At 39.4% G+C, this 18,935-nt stretch overlaps 1 protein-coding gene across 4 annotated transcripts in view; it reads right to left on the reverse strand.

The window, feature by feature from the left end:
* The window catches only part of LOC131691178 (protein spaetzle 5), a 62,531-nt gene extending 44,764 nt beyond the window's left edge, over positions 1-17,767 (reverse strand). For 2 of the 4 annotated variants that reach the window (XM_058977381.1, XM_058977380.1), the window contains exon 1: positions 17,536-17,767. The gene's annotated coding sequence lies outside the window, so the exon portion shown is untranslated. Of the gene's footprint in view, positions 1-17,499 lie in introns of all 4 variants that reach the window. The other 2 variants (XM_058977383.1, XM_058977382.1) reach the window with 1 other exon arrangement.
* Between the last annotated feature and the right edge of the window lie 1,168 nt (positions 17,768-18,935).

Here is an 18,935-nt window from a genome sequence, read left to right on the forward strand (position 1 = left end):
ACGTATTACCTACACAATACAGTGTGATAAAGGAAACTGTTGGATCTCACGTATATTGATCAGTTTGAGGAATTCTGACGAGTTTCAGCATACATAACATGAATTCATCTCCATGGTTGTGCGATTCTGTGATATTAATCGCAATAAGTTCATGTAATATCATTATATGCGACAAAATATATACATGACCCATACAGATATACGATAATGATTTTAAACAGTTCTTTGTACGATGCACTCCATGCAACTTTATGCGACTTCTGGTTGCTTGGGGACCGATTCAGTGTAAAAGGGATATGATAAGTCGTTGGAAGTGACTAGGCTAAGAAGGTTACTCCTTTGGTCCTTTGGGATGCGACAGAGGTATTTAAACCTAGGCTAATGAGCCTAGCTTATAGCGCTATTACTCGCTCTTATGGACGACTGCACCCAGTAAGGCAATAAACTTCATACGTTCTATAATACCTTACTGGGACTGTACCCAACAGGAGAAAAAAACCATATCTGCTATCAAAATGTATGGACTGACGTCAGTTAGGGTTAAAGGGACTCGGCGTTGGGTAGAAAAAACTGCATCAGAATACTAGGTGCAAAATATAAAATGAAAACAGAAAAATACTCCCTTATAAAACAGACGTGATAGGCTTGTTCAAGATGGCTTCATATGCTATTCTTGGTGTCCTTCCAGATGACAATGTTTAAATTTCAAGAAAACAGCCTCTTCCGTTGTAACCCTTCGTGAAGGGCGTATAGGTGAGAGTTTCATAAGGAACAACTTCCACAATTCTTCCGAATGATCACAAAACTTCAAATACTACAAATACCGTCCATTCGTGGAATAAAGATAGCCTCACAATCCACTTGGTGCACTACGTTTTTCGAAAAAAAATGACGCGTGAAATATACGTCTGCACTCAACCATTGCTTACTTTGATCTCCTTACCTTAATAAAGATCGCTATTTCCTTGAGCTTGAGCTTGTGCGACCACCCCTGGCTGCTACTCCGTTATCGATCTGGACTAGCTGAAGTTGCGCAGGGAATCAGTAGATAATAATGCTTGGGAGTAGTGAAACATCTTTCAAGGTGCAAACTCCTGGTAATCCTAATGTGTTTTATTGATCAATTCCGGCGCCGGCCAGGCCCGAACGTAGATCGCGGAAGGAAGGGGAAGGAATTGTTAGTTCGATACTTGATTTTGCTAGAGGCCGTATACTACTGCGCACTCCACAAGTATCACGGGAGGAGGATATTTATTAGTAAGTATAGAAGTTGGATTCTAGTTCTTCTTTACCGACGCCAGAGAGGTGACTCTACTATCTGGACGAGATATCGATCCATCAACTCATGGACCGGGGACCAACAGTTTTACTTCCCCAGAGATTTTTTCACCTCAGAAAAATCTCAAACGACCTCGGCTGGAACTGAACCCAAGCCAACTGTAATAAGTGGTGGTCACGTTTACCACTCAACCACCGGCGCCGTCATAATAAAGATCGCTATTTCCTTAAATATGAAAACTATAGTTTAAATCTTGGTTAACAACTTTGTCGAAGACGGTAACTAGCTACGAGTTTTCAAAAAATAGTTATAACGATTTTAAAAGTTATGGTTCAATCCAAATGCAGAAATACCACCGACTTCGATACTTTAAACTTAAATAAATGAGAATATATTCATCGCAGAGACTTTGTGCCTTTGAATGAAATGTTCAGAATGAATTGTTGAATGACATAGACGTAGACAAAAAAAATGAAAAGAAGAGGGCTTGTGTACTCCCCAGTCCCCTTTTTAGATAGTTTAGTATAACATAAGGAGTACATCTTTAACGCAGGTTTACACCGCCGAGTTAAAAATTAATCTTACGTGTTTGAGTGCTATTATTTAAGGGCTTTGCTGTTATCTCATTTAAAATGATACAACGGCTTATAAAATTTAAATATTTTAAGCCATATTTCTTAGCCGTTCAGTCAAAATTTAAAAAAATGCATATCCATAGATTCCTTGAAGTCTCGGAATTGTTTCTATTGACGTTTTCGTTTGAGAATGTTGGAACGAAACCAGGATAGTTACTTCAAACAAACGTTTGAGATGAAATTGTGTTAGGTTCACGCAAAACAGTGGTGATGTTAGAAAAACTGAAACATACTTCAGATTAGAACCCAAGACGATTTCCAGAACTGAGTTAGCTTTAGCCTCAAGCAGAAGTAACACATAAGTTTTAAGGTACAAGTACTAATTATTGTAAATGTTGAAAAAGAGTAGGCGATGGCTGAGTGTAGACGTGCACATTTTTTTTCATACGACAACGCATCGAAGGGGCTGCAAAGGACAACAATCTCTGTGGAGTTCGATAAAGGATGGAGAAAATTGCTGAATATCTCGAACTTTTCTGCTCCAGTTGCAGATGAATGGCTGGAAGGAGTTGCTCTGTAGAACCGTACAATTCTTGAAGCCTTCCGGAAAGGGAAGGACTGAGGCAGCTATGGTTCAACCAGACATCGGTAACACATGTTGTAGAAGTTATTTCATAAAAGTAGTCAAATTTTCGAATAAAAATATTGAAAAAAATTTTCATTGACTCCTACACTGAAAAATATCGATTTTAAAAATTTATAGTCGATTTACAAAAAAACCATTTTTGATTTGGATGAAATTTTGTTCCACGATAAATAATTATGTTACCTACCTACTGGCAAAAATTCAAGTTAGGCACTTTCAAGGAAAAAAAAGTTATTTGAAAAAAACTTCTCCTTGTCGAAACAGATTTCTTTTTCTTCTGTGTATTTTTATCGAAAACTAAACCAATGAAAGTCATAATCATCTCAGAATCCAATAAAACTCAGTTTGTGAGAAGATATTGTCTAAATTAGCAACTAAGTATATTTTTATTAACCGATTTTTTTATTACTTTATCTGAAAGTACAAATCCTTGAGAATGTTTCTCTAAATTTTTATAGAGATCCGAGAAATAGATCGAAAGTTACAGCGCTTCCAAGCGCGCTTCGTCTACCAAGAGCAGTGGTAATTTGATTTGAAATTTTAAACTCGATTATCTCGAAATCTCGTATTACTAAGAATGGTTTTTCCGTGATCACGATTGCCGAAAAACTGCTCAATCAATTTGCTTAATTTTTTTTCAATTGATCGTAATTAAATTTTCTCGTACTTTAACGATTCCTTTTATTCATAAATTTTTGTTTCATTTATACATTTTTTTAATAAAATTTTTAGAACTTAAAACAGCGATTTTTTACTAAAAACGTTCTCGAATGCAGGAAAAAATTATTATTTCTTCAACTAATCGTTAAGGTACGAGGAATGCTCATATACTAATGGAATTTTTTGAGTTTTGGGATTTTAGATGATCTATTGGTCTTCAATAGTGATCATCGCAAACCTCTAAAATAAAAAAGGGTTTCGGGTAAAAAGCCATAACTCCGCCAATTATCAATTTATTTTTATAAACTTGTGCTTGTTTATTTCACTGAAAAATGTACTACCAAAATATTATAAGTTTGATGTAATGAAATCATTGCTTTATTCCTTTACGTAAATTCAAACTTTCTTGACATTTTTATCAGAATCCCATTGAAAATTAAACAAATATTCCATTATTACTTCTTTATTTTCTTGTTTAGTGCTAAGGAAGAATCAGTGAGAGAAATAACCACCACAACATTATGTATTGAATTTTACATAATTATTTATTTATTTTTATATATATTTTTATCTTTTATATATAAAAAAAACTATCTTCATGCATGCTATTTTGTATTATTTCTATACAAGGAACATATTTTTAGTTCATCTTATGAATTAGAATACCTTTTCGTCTCTACTTTTTGAGTTCCAGATATGGTTTTGGCGCTATTATACAGCTCTTCGAATTCTTCTAACATTTTGTTGCACTGTTCAGTGAATATGTAGCAGAAAATTAATTTTATGATATTTGTATCAGTCTGTTCAACTGCCCAGTAATATAACTTTCGGGGCCGGGTTTATAATATAAACATCACCCAAACGATTCGATGATGGGCTTTCTGTGATATGAAGCAGGATATGCTATCTGCGAAATTGAAATAAGTTCCGTGAGCATGTGTGACTATTTTAAAGCACGAGTAACTTATACACACGAATGCACATGTATGCGAGGGAAGCTATCCGTGCAGTGTTCAGGAATCAGGAATCAGTAGCGTCTGGCTCAAATGGCACGTTCTCCATGCAGGGCCGTCGAGAGCCGCGCCGGGCCCCGGGGTTTGAAGTACTGACGGGCCCTACCATATATGACTTCTTATTTCAATATCGATTAGAGAAACGATACGGATGCAAGCCTTTCAATTAAGCTATTTTTTATGAAGATTGTTTATTTGACACGATTCAGTGTGTTTGCTTGACAGAGTCGTCAGTATTTTAAACATGTAATAGATGGAAAAAATAAAAATTAATAAAGGAATATTTGTGGTTGGCCATTAGAATGACTTGCGTCCAACTTGCCATTGCAATTGGAAACCTTTTTTGCGGCGTTGCCATATAGTCCATATCGCCATCGTTCATACTCCCTTGACGCACGTTAATGCTACCATCGTTAATGCTGCCCAGAATCAGAGCTTAGAAAAATTGACATCCCTTCGTGAGCTTGAAAAAGAAACAAAATTCAATTCATGCCCGCCGCGATGAATTGAATGTTTGGTTTGTTTCCCTCGTCCTTCGCTTTTTAGGTACAACGCATTCATGTTCGGTTTCAGGAGTAAACTGAATCTTGTTTCTTTGCTAGCTCTGAGAGGGATTATCAAGCAAAAGTGCACAAGTTATAAATTACGCAGTTCAGTTATGCTCGAAAATGTAAAAGAACTTCTGCCTTCAAACTGTCCACATAGTAACAAATGAATGCTTTGGTTGGTGAATGAATTTATATTTCCTCTGCACTCAACCATTCGATTCTGCATAAAATTTCAGTCAGTTTGGAAGTGAATGAATGAGGGAATCGTTGAAACTGAATATTGGTTTCAGCAAATTAATCAGAAATAGGCAGCTGAATGTGAAATTTCGCACCACTGATGCTGCCTTGTTTCTTGTTGTTGGTACATGTTGTTGATTTTGAGGTACTGGATGCAGCTATTGCAGTTGTCACTATGACCTGAACGAATTTTCTTAATCGGTTTCTGAACATGGTAAAATCGGTTATGGAATCAGTTGTTGCATTTGCGCTGACATTCAGAGAGAAAACATTCCGAATGCGATGACTAGGATCCAATAGCGAAGTTTGCTGTTAAAAAGACTGAGACAGAGAGTTGTGAGAGAAAGAGTTTCAACTTTTGGTGGTGGGTAGAATAAGTATCTAGTTAAATTCCCATATTTTTTGCATCAAATGTGTACACTGCAACCTCCATTTACGAACCAAGCCAAGGGTTCGTAAATTGAATTAGTTCGTTTTTAGGGTTTTGATCGTAAAAAAGTTCGCTTCACAGTTCTTATTAAAATTCATTGGTTGAGCAACATTATCGATAACCCTAACAATATGGGTATTTCCGGACCGGGCTTGACAAGTACATGATGAAAATGGATATATCCATTTTCATCATGTACTTGTCAAGCCCGTTCCGGAAATACCCATATTGTTAGGGTTATCGATAATGTTGCTCAACCAATGAATTTTAATAAGAACTGTGAAGCGAACTTTTTTACGATCAAAATCCCTAAAAACGGTACCTTTTTGAAATCCAGGATGGAAACTTCCGATTGAACAATAATCTCGATAACCCTAACAATTTGGGAACTTTTGAAACGGGCTTGACGAGTAGATGATAGAAATGCCCTAATAAACATCTTATGATCCAAGAGCCTAACGACCTGTTCAGGATATCATCCAAACAATATGTGGAATCGTTGGACTGTATGGCTTAAAGTTGGCGTATATTTTTTTCTATTAGGGCGGCTTGGAGCTGTTTCGAACAATATCTGTATAAACTATGAGGGTATTTTTAAGCGGGTTTGACGAGTAGATGTGCGATGCCCTTTTGAAGGCCAATATAGCGTCTTCTGGTTGAGAAAAGTTTTCTATAATCATATCATTCGCATCAGAAATCACTATTCCTATATCTATCATATGATTATCTTATTTCGAAAACATTAATATTTTAGGTTATAATGATGTCTTAACTGGAATTCGCCACCTTGGTTTTTAAAATGGCTTCATACATTGATTTTCGTCATCTACTCGTCAACCCCATTCCGAAAATATCCAACTTTTATTAGTAACAGTTAGCTAAGAATATGATAAATTGTATACCACTTCATTCTGCACACTTTGAAAAACGCTTGCGATAAATGAAACCCGAATGGTTCAATTGCACTGTTAAATTAATCTAATTGGGTTACGTTCACGTACTTCAGAAAACCATTGGAACGATTGGAACGTATTTGATTATAATTGTAATTGTAATTTAATTGCAGTGTCAACAGAAACAATAAACTTCAACAATTAAATTAAAATAAATATAATTCAGTTAAAAATGCGGGCCCCCAAAACAGACCCGGGCCCCAGGGTAGTTGCCCCCCCTGACCCCCCCTCTCGTCGGGCCTGTCTCCATGTTGATCGGAGATTTGTGCCTTGCCAAGAATCGTCTTTTCATCATTTTCCTGATGGGAAGGATTGGGGAAGTGGTAAGGTTAGGGGTAAGGAAAACAACGACACAGAACAATTAAAACAGAGCATTCTGCACCCCCGGAGTGATGCTGAACGATCTGCAGGTGCTACAACAGCAGGAATAAAACTTCCAACCCCCGGAGGGTTTTAGAACCTCTACTCAAACAGTGAGCGGATATATCAACACCCCCGAGGGGATATTGAGATAACAGAACGACAACACCCCCGAAGAGATATTGTCATTCAAATACGGCTAAAAAACTATAGCTCTTTACCACACTGGGTTAGGAACAAAAGCATATCCTTAAATTTCAGCTCTCTGTACATAGGTTCATCTATGTATGGAGAACCAAAAATCCGGATGCGCAATTGCATTAATACAGGGCAATTGCATATCAAATGATATGATGTTCCGTAATCGGATTCACAAAGATCACATGAATAATACTCAGCGCGCTGAATAGTAGCCATGTGATAATTGAGTTTGCAATGTCCAGTCAGTGCCCTGACTAGAATACTGCAGTTGTGCTTGGAAAAATGCAAGAAATTCTTTGACATTTTCGAACTCACATCCGGCAGAAAAGTCTTTGTTTGAACCCAAGTTTGCAAGCTACGCCAATGGTTGGCATGTTCGAATGCAGCCCAAGAGCGAATCTTGTGCTTTGTCTAACTTATCGACCGACAGTGGTAGAACTGGTTCTGGACCAACGAAGTCAGTAGAAGCGTCAGCTCTAGCCAATTCGTCCGCCTCTTCATTTCCAGTAATACCGGAATGTCCGGGTGAGTTCGATATGCGATTATTAATTTCGATCTCGAATCTGCCGAGCTAAGTGCCTTCAGGGCAGCCTGACTGTCAGAGCAAAAATAAATTCTTTTACCGCAAATTCTCTGTTGAAGTGCTGATTGTGCACCTCACAGAATCGCGAAGATTTCTGCTTGGAATACGGTACAATATCTACCACGCGAAAGAGATTGGTTTAATCTCATTTCATTACAATAGACACCAGCACCGGCTCGGCCCTCCACCAAAGAACCGTCAGTATAACAAACTACGTATTCTTCAAGTTGTCACTCCATCCAGCCAGACAGCCATTCCTCGCGAAGAGGAATTCTCACATTGAAAGTTTTAAAAGGAAAACTACATGTGAGTGTAAGGTCACTGGGAGCAAGTGTATAATCATTAGACTGGTTCAATTTTTGAATTTTAGCTCCACCAGGCTTTTCTGATTCCTTTCATGGTCCTTAGTAATTGTGCAAATTTTGGTACCGATTGGTTGTGTCTACGGACCCTCCAAAAATTTCCAAGTTTATATGGAAGTTTGTATGGAAAATCGGTTAACATTGAAAATAAATTCTTAAAAGATAACCTTATCATTCAATTAATCAGAACACTATATATTTCTAAAGGTATTCTTCTACTGAACACATTCGGGGAACATTACAAGTTTATGAAAATTCGTTGAGAAAAGTTATTAACAAAAGAAGCAGTATGACTTCAAAACAAGTGGATTTTATTAGTAACCATAGCAACCCTGTTTGAATAGCTGCATCGTTATACCAGTGTAAACTAGACTTGCCACCCATCGCTCGCGTATGGCAGATACAGCTATTCAAACAGGGTTGCTATGATTAATAATAAAATCCACTTGTTTTGAAGTCATGCTGCTTCTTTAGTTAATAACTTTTCTCAGCGAATTTTCATAAACTTTTAATGTTCCACGAATGTGTTCAGTAGAAGATTACCTTTAGAAATATATAGTGTTCTGATTAATTGATTGATAAGGTGATTTTTTAAGATTTTTTGCCTTTCTCATATAGAAAGGTTATGCAATCACTCTGAAAAACGTCAACCTAATCCCGGCCCGGAGGGCCGAGTGTCATATCCCATTCGACTCAGTTCGTCGAGATCGGAAAAAGTCTGTGTGTGTATGTGTGTATGTATGTGTGTGTATGTGTGTATGTGTCAAATAATGTCATTTTTCTCAGAGATGGCTGGACCGATTTGCCCAAATTAGTCTCAAATGAAAGGTGCAACCTTCCCATCGGCTGCTATTGAATTTTGGATCGATCGGAATTCTGGTTCCATAATTACGGGTTTCAGAGTGCGGCCACTCAGAAATTTCTCATATAAACTATAGGAAAAATTAAAAATAGAATTTTTATTTTTGATGCTAAATGTGTTCAAGGTGCATGAAACGTCGAGATTTGATGCAAACTGGAAAAAAATTTGACGACGGTTCACTTTTTTGGATTTTGGCACATTTTTGCCTTTCTCATATAGAAAGGTTATGCAATCACTCTGAAAAACGTCAACCTAATTTTTTTTCGACTCGCATAAGGTTTCTGGATTTTAACAGGGGCGTAGTTGATGGTTTACGGAGAGGGGTTACACCCCCCCCCCCTCTACTGTTCACTCCCCTCCTTTAAAAATCTCCCATCATCTTTAAACCACCACTGTATCACAAAGCATACCAATTTCAGCTGGGGAGTCGTTCGTTCATGGGTCGTTCGCCCTCCTCACATACCCACCCCCGCATGACAAAATGAGTTAGCAAGCAGATAACATTGATCTAATGCTGATTAGGCTAATGGAGTATGATATTTTTTTGTTTCAAGTGTTTCACCGTCGTAACGTAGCTCATCAAGTTCGTGGCTGGCATGCCATTGTGTATAAGTGCAAAGTGTACTAAGAATGTAATGGACATTTCCACAATTATGTTGAACATAAAAAGCCTCCGTGCCATAGGTTAGAGAAATGAGAAAGGCACAATTGCACCGCTAGGTGGATTAAAACAGGTTTTTTCAATGTTAACCGATTTTTCATACAAACTTCCATATAAACTTTGAAATTTTTGGAGGGTCCGTAGACACAACCAATCGGTACCAAAATTTGTACAATTACTAAGGACCATGAAAGGAATCAAAAAAGCCTGGTGGAGCTAAAAGTCAAAAATTGAACCAGTCTAATACTCATCCCAAGTAACCATTTGGTGCCACAGTCTTGTGTGGCTAGTTGCTCGATCTATTGGGTTACTGTTCCAGAGCCCAGTAACCTTAAGACGGTATGCACAAGAAAGTGCTTCTTTTTTCAAAAACACATGTAGTGGTTTTATGTTCAAGAGTGCCTCGAGAGCAGCAGTAGGTGTTGTCGAGAACGCACCAGTCATCGCCATCAATATCATCCTCTGAAGATGGCTTAACTTTGATTGGATTGTCATGACTTCTCCCTTTTGCCACCTAACAAGGCACCCGTATGCCAGCATTGGTCTAACAATTGTTGTGTAGATCCACTGAATCTACTTGGGTTTGAGTCCCCAAGATTTGCCGAAAACCCGTCTACATTGGCCGAAGGCCATGCAAGCTTTCTTGATCCTGAATTTTTTTTTTTTTTTTTTCCGAGTTCTCACTGAAAGCAGCGCGAGACGAGTTTTACAATGCTTACCTACGGAAGCGAGACCTGAAATTGAAACACATCGGAGTGGATTCTGATCGTCGCGTGTACATCAACGAAAGTCTGACCACCGAAGCGCGCAAGCTAAAATCAGCAGCACTACATCTGAAGAAAATGGGTAAGCTGGCATCGGTGTACACCAAGCAAGGAGTCGTCCATGTGAAACCTGCTGCTGGCGCACCACCGATTACGATACGTTCTGAAAAAGAACTGGATAAATATTTGTAACTATGCTTTTCGTTCACTTTTGAAGTTTTCGTTTATATGGTATTGTCTAAAATTTTTGTATTTGTTTTTGTATTTTTGTATTTGTTAAGTTAAGATTGTATGTCAGATATTATAGTTATATGCTCCTCCGTAATTATGCAGCCCTCTAGAAATTGCTTTCCTCACTACATTTAATGCCTCCATCACACAACCACACCTCCACGAACATTCCGGGAGCAGTGCTGAATGCCGTTCTAATTCCTGGAAAGCTCAATATTTGCCATGGAAATGCCCAGAGTCTATGTGCGCGCAAATCAAGCAAACTAGATGAGGTTCGCAATGTTTTGTTTGGCTCCAAAGCCGAGATAGCATGCTTCACCGAATCATGGCTAACCACAAAAAACAGTGATACTAGCATCGGCATCGCTGGTTACTCCGTCATGAGAAACGACAGAGCATACATGCGCGGCGGAGGAATTGCTGTTTATTACAGAGAACATCTGTCTTGCTACAAGATCTTCAATACGGTGCTAACAGCAGAATCGACGGATAAAACTGAATGTTTGGCTTTGGAGTTTCGATTGAGTGGCGAGAAGGTACTACTGATGGTAATCTACAATCCTCCAGAAAACGACTGTGCACCTTTTCTGGCCGATAAGTTGGCTGATTTCGCTATTCGCTATGAGACCATTTTTGTAATTGGCGACTTCAACACTGATCTGCTTCGTCCTAGCAACAAGCGTGAGCGATTTGAATCAATGCTCTGCAGTCACTCGCTGTCATCCGTAAGTGAAGAACCGACATTTTTCCACGGTGGAGGGTGCTCCCAACTTGATCTGTTCTTAACCAATAGCAGTGAGAAGGTTTTGCGGTTTGGCCAGGTTAGTTTTCCCGGGTTGTCGCACCACGATTTAATTTTTGTGTCACTTAGCTTTGAAATCGTTCGCCCATCCAGCCGGCACACTTATCGTGATTATGTGAATTTTGACCCACACGCTCTGGAAAATGCCATACTATGTATTCCGTGGAATCATTTCTATGGAATAGTAGATGTAAACAATGCTATGGAATTCTTTAATGCAAACATAAAAACGGTGCACGACTCGTGTATTCCTCTTCGCGTCAGTACCTCCCGCCGGAGAAACAACCCATGGTTTTCTGATGATGTACGCCAGTGTCTACTCGAACGTGATTTAGCCTACAAAGACTGGTTGCAAGCTGCAACGCACTTAAAAAATGAAAAACGGCAGCGGTACAAGGTGCTGAGGAATCGTGCTAACATGAAAGTCGCTGTGGCTAAACAACAGTACTTGAACCGATATTTGGATAGCAACACTCCGTCAAAAACCCTCTGGCAACGTGTTAGGAATCTTGGAGTCGGCAAGGCGAAATCGACGCGGCCGTGCGAGTTTGATCCAGATAAGGTAAATCGAACATTTTTAGCCAACTACACGAACAGTAACCATAGAGGACCGAGAGCATCGCGAGCAGCACCACCTTCGCCATACAACTTTTCGTTTCAATCTGTGCGGTACTGGGAAGTCGTCAATGCTATCTGGGATATTAAATCGAACGCTGTTGGGTTAGATGATTTACCGATTACCTTCATTAAGATCATCTTACCGTTAGTTGTGCAACACATAACGCATTTATTCAACATGTGTATCCAAACTTCTACCTTTCCTGAATGCTGGAAACACGCAAAGATTCTGCCATTGAAGAAGAAAGCGCATTTAAATGACATCACCAATCTGCGTCCGATTAGTATACTTTGCGCGCTATCAAAAGCTTTTGAAAAACTTCTTAAGCAACAAATGACCTCTTATATTGAAGCTAACAGTCTGCTGTCTGACTTTCAGGCCGGTTTCCGTACAGGGCAAAGTATTAAAACTGCTGTTCTTCGAGTACACAACGACATAGGAGCAATCATTGATAAAAAGGGTACTGCAATACTGCTACTACTGGACTTTTCAAAGGCTTTCGATACCATCCTTCATAGAAAACTATTGGCCAAACTGAATGTACAGTTCAATTTTTCCTCTACTGCCGTGTGCCTAATGGAGTCATACCTGTGTAATAGAAAGCAGACCGTTTTCTGTGGAAATCACTACTCAAAGAGTGCTAATGCACCGTCCGGTGTGCCTCAAGGCTCAGTGCTTGGTCCTCTGCTTTTTAGCTGTTATATAAACGATTTACCGACGGTTCTGAAGTACTGCTCCATTCAGATTTACGCCGATGATGTACAACTCTATATCGGTCGGCTTGGACCTTGTGCACGCGAGCTTGTTAGGATGGTGAATGCGGATCTCAAACAAGTTGCTGATTGGTCGCGGCGACATAACCTTCACGTGAACCCTGCTAAAAGTAAGGCGATGTTCATCACAAATCGGCGTCGTAGAGCTACTGGTTTTTCTTTACCAGTACCGGGAATTATGATGGACGATCAAAGCATCGATTGGTTCGACAACGCAAACAATCTAGGATTTATCTTCCAAAATAACTTGCAGTGGGATGGTCTGATAGCACAACAGTGTGGAAAAATATATGCTGGCATTCGCACCTTATACAGCTGTACCTCAGCCCCCCCAACTTTCACCAAACTGAAGCTCTTCAAATCCTTGATCCTTCCTCACTTCTTGTTCGGTGATATTCTGCATGTCCGTCCCAGTGCAGGATCCTTCGATCGGCTTCGTGTCGCACTAAACTGCTGTGTGCGTTATGTTTATGGACTAAACCGTTATGAACATGTAAGTCACCTGCAACAGAACCTCATTGGATGTCCGTTGCAAAATTTGTACGCACATCGATCGTGTATATTCCTGCGAAACCTCCTGGCAACACGGTCACCAGCTATACTTCATGAAAGGCTCATCCAAACTCGAGGTCGCCGTCTGGAAAACCTAGTGATTCCAGCAAACAACACGGCGTGTTACGCCAATTCACTGTTCGTTCGAGGTGTGGTAAATTGGAATTCGTTACCGCCCGCAGTGAAACGTTCTTCGTCGGAAGCAATTTTCAAGAGTGGCTGCATCAACTTTTGGAACCGTAATTTGTAAATTAAGTTAGATTAGTTTAAAGTTTAAAATTAATTTAATTAATCAGACATGTACGTATTGTAAAACCGGAGGTAGTAATTTTTAAAAGATATTTATCTTACGCTACTGGACAATAAACAAACAAACAAACAAACAAATCGATGTGATCTGTCCAATTAAGTTTTGAGTCAAGAATTACCCCGACGTACTTAACTTAATCCACGACAATAATTTCAGAGTCAAAAAACTGGACGAGCTCTGGTTGTTATCTTTCGTTGCGTGAAAAGCACCATTGGTTTTATTAGGATTAACTGATAGTCCAACATGAAAAGACCATTGCTCAACAACACATAAGGCTTGTTGTATCAAATAAAAAGTGTGTTAATGCAAATACCGGTGATCATTATGTGATAATCATCGGCAAAACCGAACGTCAGAAACCCAAGCTCAATTAGTTTCCTCAACAAGCCATTGGCGACAAGGTTCCATAGAAGTGGTGACAGCACACCACCTTGAGGACATCCGCAAACACTCAGTTTACGTATCTCTACTTGTCCTAACGATGAGCACAGATGTCGGTTGCTAAGCATTGCATGTATCCAGTTCATGATATATGAAGGTACTCCGTGACCTCGTGCTGCTTCCAAAATGAATTCGAAAAACACGTTGTAAAAAGCACCTTCGATATCGAGAAGAACTCCTTAACTTGATTGCTTTTGTGAAAAAGAATTTTCAATGTTGTAGACAATATTGTGTAACAGGGTGGTAGTAGACATCCCCCGATAATATGAATATTGCATTACATGCAGCGGGCGCTTGCCCCCCATCCCGAATGCAGTGGTCGATTAAACGTTCCACTGATTTGAGAAGGAGGGAGGTCAGACTGAACGGTCTAAAGCTCTTTGGCTTCTCATAAGTGACGCGGTCGCCTTTGGGAATGAATTTTCCCGCCACGCTAATGGAATGTATCCTGTTGCAAGACTACAAGTAAGAACCTTTTTCAAAATACGCTTGAAGTGTTCATATCTTTTTATAGTAGAGCTGGAATGATTCCCTCCTTTCCCGGAGACGGGGGAAAATTTTCAATCGCCCATTTGATCGATTCGATTGTCACAATTCTACGAGAAAATGCCCAAGAATCAGAGCTACCTGAAAAGAACTCAGGGGTAGTCGTCAGTGATGGATCCGTACAGCCTGGAAAGTGAGTGTCAAAAAGACAGTTGAGTACTACATCTTCCTCAAACGAGTATTCACCATTAGCAGTTCTAATTGTCTAGTCTCGTTGAGACTTGAGACATTTGTGCAGAGGCTTTTCCAACCACTTCGCTCAGGATCGAAAGGCATTTCTGTATGCTTTACGAGCCAACTTAAATGCCTCCGATCCGTCCCTGCGTCCAAGCTTTTCTACATAATTTTTCGAGTCGAGCAAGGTCGGTATTCCGACAAGGTGTTCCTCTAGAAGCACGCATAACTCGAAGCGGACAAGGCTCTTGGTATGCTGCTACTATGAGTGAGCTTGTTTTATTCACGACCTCACCTAACTCACTTGGAGATTCAATCGTCGGAAGATACCCATGAAACCTAATCGCCAAGCCCTCTTCGTAGAGGTCCCAGTTCGTAGATTTGGGATTACGATATGTGACGATATCTAATGAGACGATTAAATGATCAAAGACGATGTACTTATGATCAGATAACGACGGTTCGAGCTCGTTTGGTACAAGCTACTTTGCCAACTAATGCGTTATACCGTCAGACCAGAGAGTTACATCTAACACCTCTTCTCTGTCTCTCAAATTGATATCTGAGCTGCCCCGAATTATGTGGTGGGCATTTGCATCACTGCCGATTATAAGGGGACCCCATTTTTGCCACAGTATGATACAACCCTTTTGAAATCATCAGAAGGTAATGTTTCATTGTGCGGCAAATATGCCGAACAATAGACGTATTTATTGCTTATGTTGTCAACAGTCATATTTACCGTGACAGCACAAATATCGCGACTTGTCAGGTCGGATATGAGACATGCGTCAATAGCACTATTCGCAAGTATATATGCAGGAAGCATTTCACGTGGATTTGTCATGCCATTTTTGTTCAAAGCTACGAAGACGGGGTTAAGCAACTTTCCAACATAGAAGTTTCCTTTATGGAAATACGGTTCTTGAACCAAAGCTATGGAAGCTTTTCCTTCTTGCACAAGGCGGGATAGATTCATAGTTGCTGTACGTTTATGCTGAAGATTAATGTGTGCTACTCTAACTATACTCGATTACAGCATTACACATTTCATCATCAGCACTTGTTGTACAGCAACTAGAAGATACCAAATACGTTGGCTTATAATCGCCTATAGCGAACCCCGAAATGGGTATTAGGGACATGACCATCATTTGAATCCCACGATCTGTGAAGAAACAAACGTCCACTGTCTCCGAGATTCGCGTAACACAGCAAGGGTGAGACCCACGATACTCCGCCATTCAGTCCTCGGCACGGAGAAACACCTTGACTAGAGGACTCCTGTTTTCAGTCGCCTCTTACGACATGGGAACAGGAACCCAGTGGATCAATTCTTGGTTGAGATACTTCAACCCGCCGGATACCACTCTGCTTCTAGGCTGGTTTCGTCCGAAGAAAGATAATAGACTGTTATCAACCTCCTAGTGAACCACAACTAAAATTATTTTTACTTCTCAATTGAATATGCATGATTAACGTCAGTTGCATCGGAAAAAAAATAAAAATTGATACTATATTGGGACTCTACTAGAAATCTAGTTTTAATTTATTTATATAAGATTAAAAACAAATTGAGTGGCGCCAGGTTTACCTAATTTGATTTTGATTTCTTGGAATCTATTACATGTTTTATCGTGAAACCACTCAATTAAGGTTATCCATTGTACAATAGAACAACTAAAGCCATTTTAATGCATAATCCAACTTTAGACGCAAACTTAGATCGTGCGTGTAACGTAACAGTCCGAAAATTTTTGCTTCTATATAAGCCAAAACGAAATTTTTCAGCATCATCAATATTTTTTTAGCTTTCATCCAAAAGCTTAGAAAATATGTACCATTAGATAAAAATAGTTCACTAGGGGAGCACACCTTGTTGACAATGTTAGGGAACTTTAAAAACTGCTTCCAAAATTATGTAACGTAGCAGTCCATGTTTAAACGTTCTTACCTCATATATAACAAAGCATATAAAAATTTTATATATAAAGAAAATCTCACCAAATGAACATACTTTCAGGTGATTGTATAATAAATTACAAAATATGTATTATCATGAAAATTCATGTTGAAATATCTGTCTGAATGTAACGTAACAGTCCGCGATTTGGTCCATATACAGGATTTTCAAATTTCATATGAATTTCATTTTTTTTTGTCGAAATAATGTTTGTCCGAATTTCAGTTTTCCGGATCCCCTCTACAGTTTCGGGCCTGGGAGAAACAATCCAATGTTTTTAAAGTATTTTACCCGCCTTGAAAAAACATAGAATTGCAGATTTTTTTCCTCATATCGGGATGAAAACTACTGCACAGCTAGATTAAATATGTATTGATTTCTTATCCGAAAATCGCGATAATCAGATTGCCAAATAAGGCATATCACAAATTTTTACTGAAACTATTTTCTAATATTTTATAATTTTCTCCAATGAAATAATTTAATTTTTCGATTTGATTATTAGAAAAATTGACGACTAAGAGAAACGATCGATATGATGGATATTTTGTTGCCGTTGGCAGAAAAGGATAATGCTAAGTTATTGTTGACCATACTGTTAAAGTCTCATGACACATTCGCAGGTGGAGGAAAAAGATGCTCCACACTTTCTATAGATCATGCTTGTATGAACCTGCTTCGTTTGGCTTTCTGTTCAATGCTTACAACTGGGGCCCTATTGTCACAGTTACGTCACATAGTGACTAGAAGAATAGGGCCCCTGATTAGCTCTAGAATAGCTTTCCATTTTTCAGCTCCATATCTTCCGTATCTCTTAGGGCCGATTTCTTCTCCCTCGCTTAACTTTTAAAGCTGGTTTACCAGTACATTTAAAGCTGGCTTAAGCACTAAGCGAGGGTGAAGAAATCGGCTCTTAGTCGTCATCTTGCCAGTAGCGTTTAAAAATTCAATTACACTCAGAATTTTTCTTAAATTGCTTTTTACACTCACTTTGTACTAAGAACAGTACATTTTAATCACATTAGTTTAAGTAGTCACTCATTTCATATCCACTTGTTCGAACATAAAAATTATGATCAACTTCTGTGTGTGTACTTCTATCTCCATCATCACGAAGTAAGTATTCCGCACTAAAAACTTTGTCACTTTTAATCGCCAGCACTAAACTCTTTGTCACAAGACCGAGCACAGTACCACGACGCACAACCAATCGCGAAAACAATCAACCGTCAACTGCGCACGAGTTTAGCACAACTTATTGGCAACTTCGAGAAGCGCGCGCGCGGGTGCTTAGCCTTTGATTTATCTCCCCGGCCGGCTCGGTAGTTTCTCAGAGATTTACAGACTTCGGCTCACCGGCGGCCGTCTTATTTAAAACTCCGACAGAAATCTCAGTTCTCTTTCTAGCAAATCCGTGAGACACGATTCGCGAACCCAAGTCGTCAATGTTCGCGAGAAAGGACGAACCCTGTTGCGTTCCGCATCGCTCTCGCGCACAGAATCCAACCGGGTAGGTCGGTTTTCACGTGCCTTCGATTGGAGTAGGCCACCACCCACCAGAATCACCCAATCGATGAACAGTGTTGGTTTTTGTATGTTTTTTTTTTGGCTAACGAGAACAACCTCTTGAAAGTTTTAGACAAGTACCAACTGCTTGATCGCTAGATTTCTGTTTCTACAACTGAGCAAACTTCCGTTTTGTGATACCACACGCGCTTGGCCAAATTGTATCTGCCCCCAGGTTCGCACTTACTTACATGCGAGATCTAAGACAAGAAAGCTGAACGGGTATGACTCATTTGTATGTACGTTTATGAATGGGACGGGAGGCGTGTAAGATGTGATCATTGACTCGAAACTCAAGTGGCGTAGTTAACTCGCTAGGAAGGCATTGATCTCCGTTTTGTTTTGTTTGCTTTTTGGAAAAATCGAGATTTGGTTGAAGTTTATATAGGTTGTACGCTTAAGTTGTTTGTATGATAGGAATGCGCAATGAGCTCATTACGTATTATAGGTTGTATTCAGGTTTAGAAGTTTGTAACGTCGCTTATTTCGTTGATTTGTAGAATTTAGTGAAACACTTTATCCACGTACCGTATCGATAAAATATCCTGTCAAATCATCGAACTTACGTAGCTTATTTTGTATAGAAATTTGCGGCGCATTTTGTGCAAAAAGCAAAGCGCAAAATAGCACAGCCTTAGTACTACATTCCGATGCGGAACTTACTAGTGCTACTATCCTACTGGCCACTAAGACCTTTTCCTAACTAGGACTCGAACTTACGACGACTAGCGCCTTAAACTCTAAACCGCCAGACAAGGGTCCGAACTTTTGGGCATAAACGTATTATTCTAACTATAATACTCTGACTAATCTCAATAATAGTG

The sequence above is a fragment of the Topomyia yanbarensis genome, chromosome 3 (genome assembly GCF_030247195.1).
Source record: "Topomyia yanbarensis strain Yona2022 chromosome 3, ASM3024719v1, whole genome shotgun sequence".
NCBI lineage: Eukaryota > Metazoa > Arthropoda > Insecta > Diptera > Culicidae > Topomyia > Topomyia yanbarensis.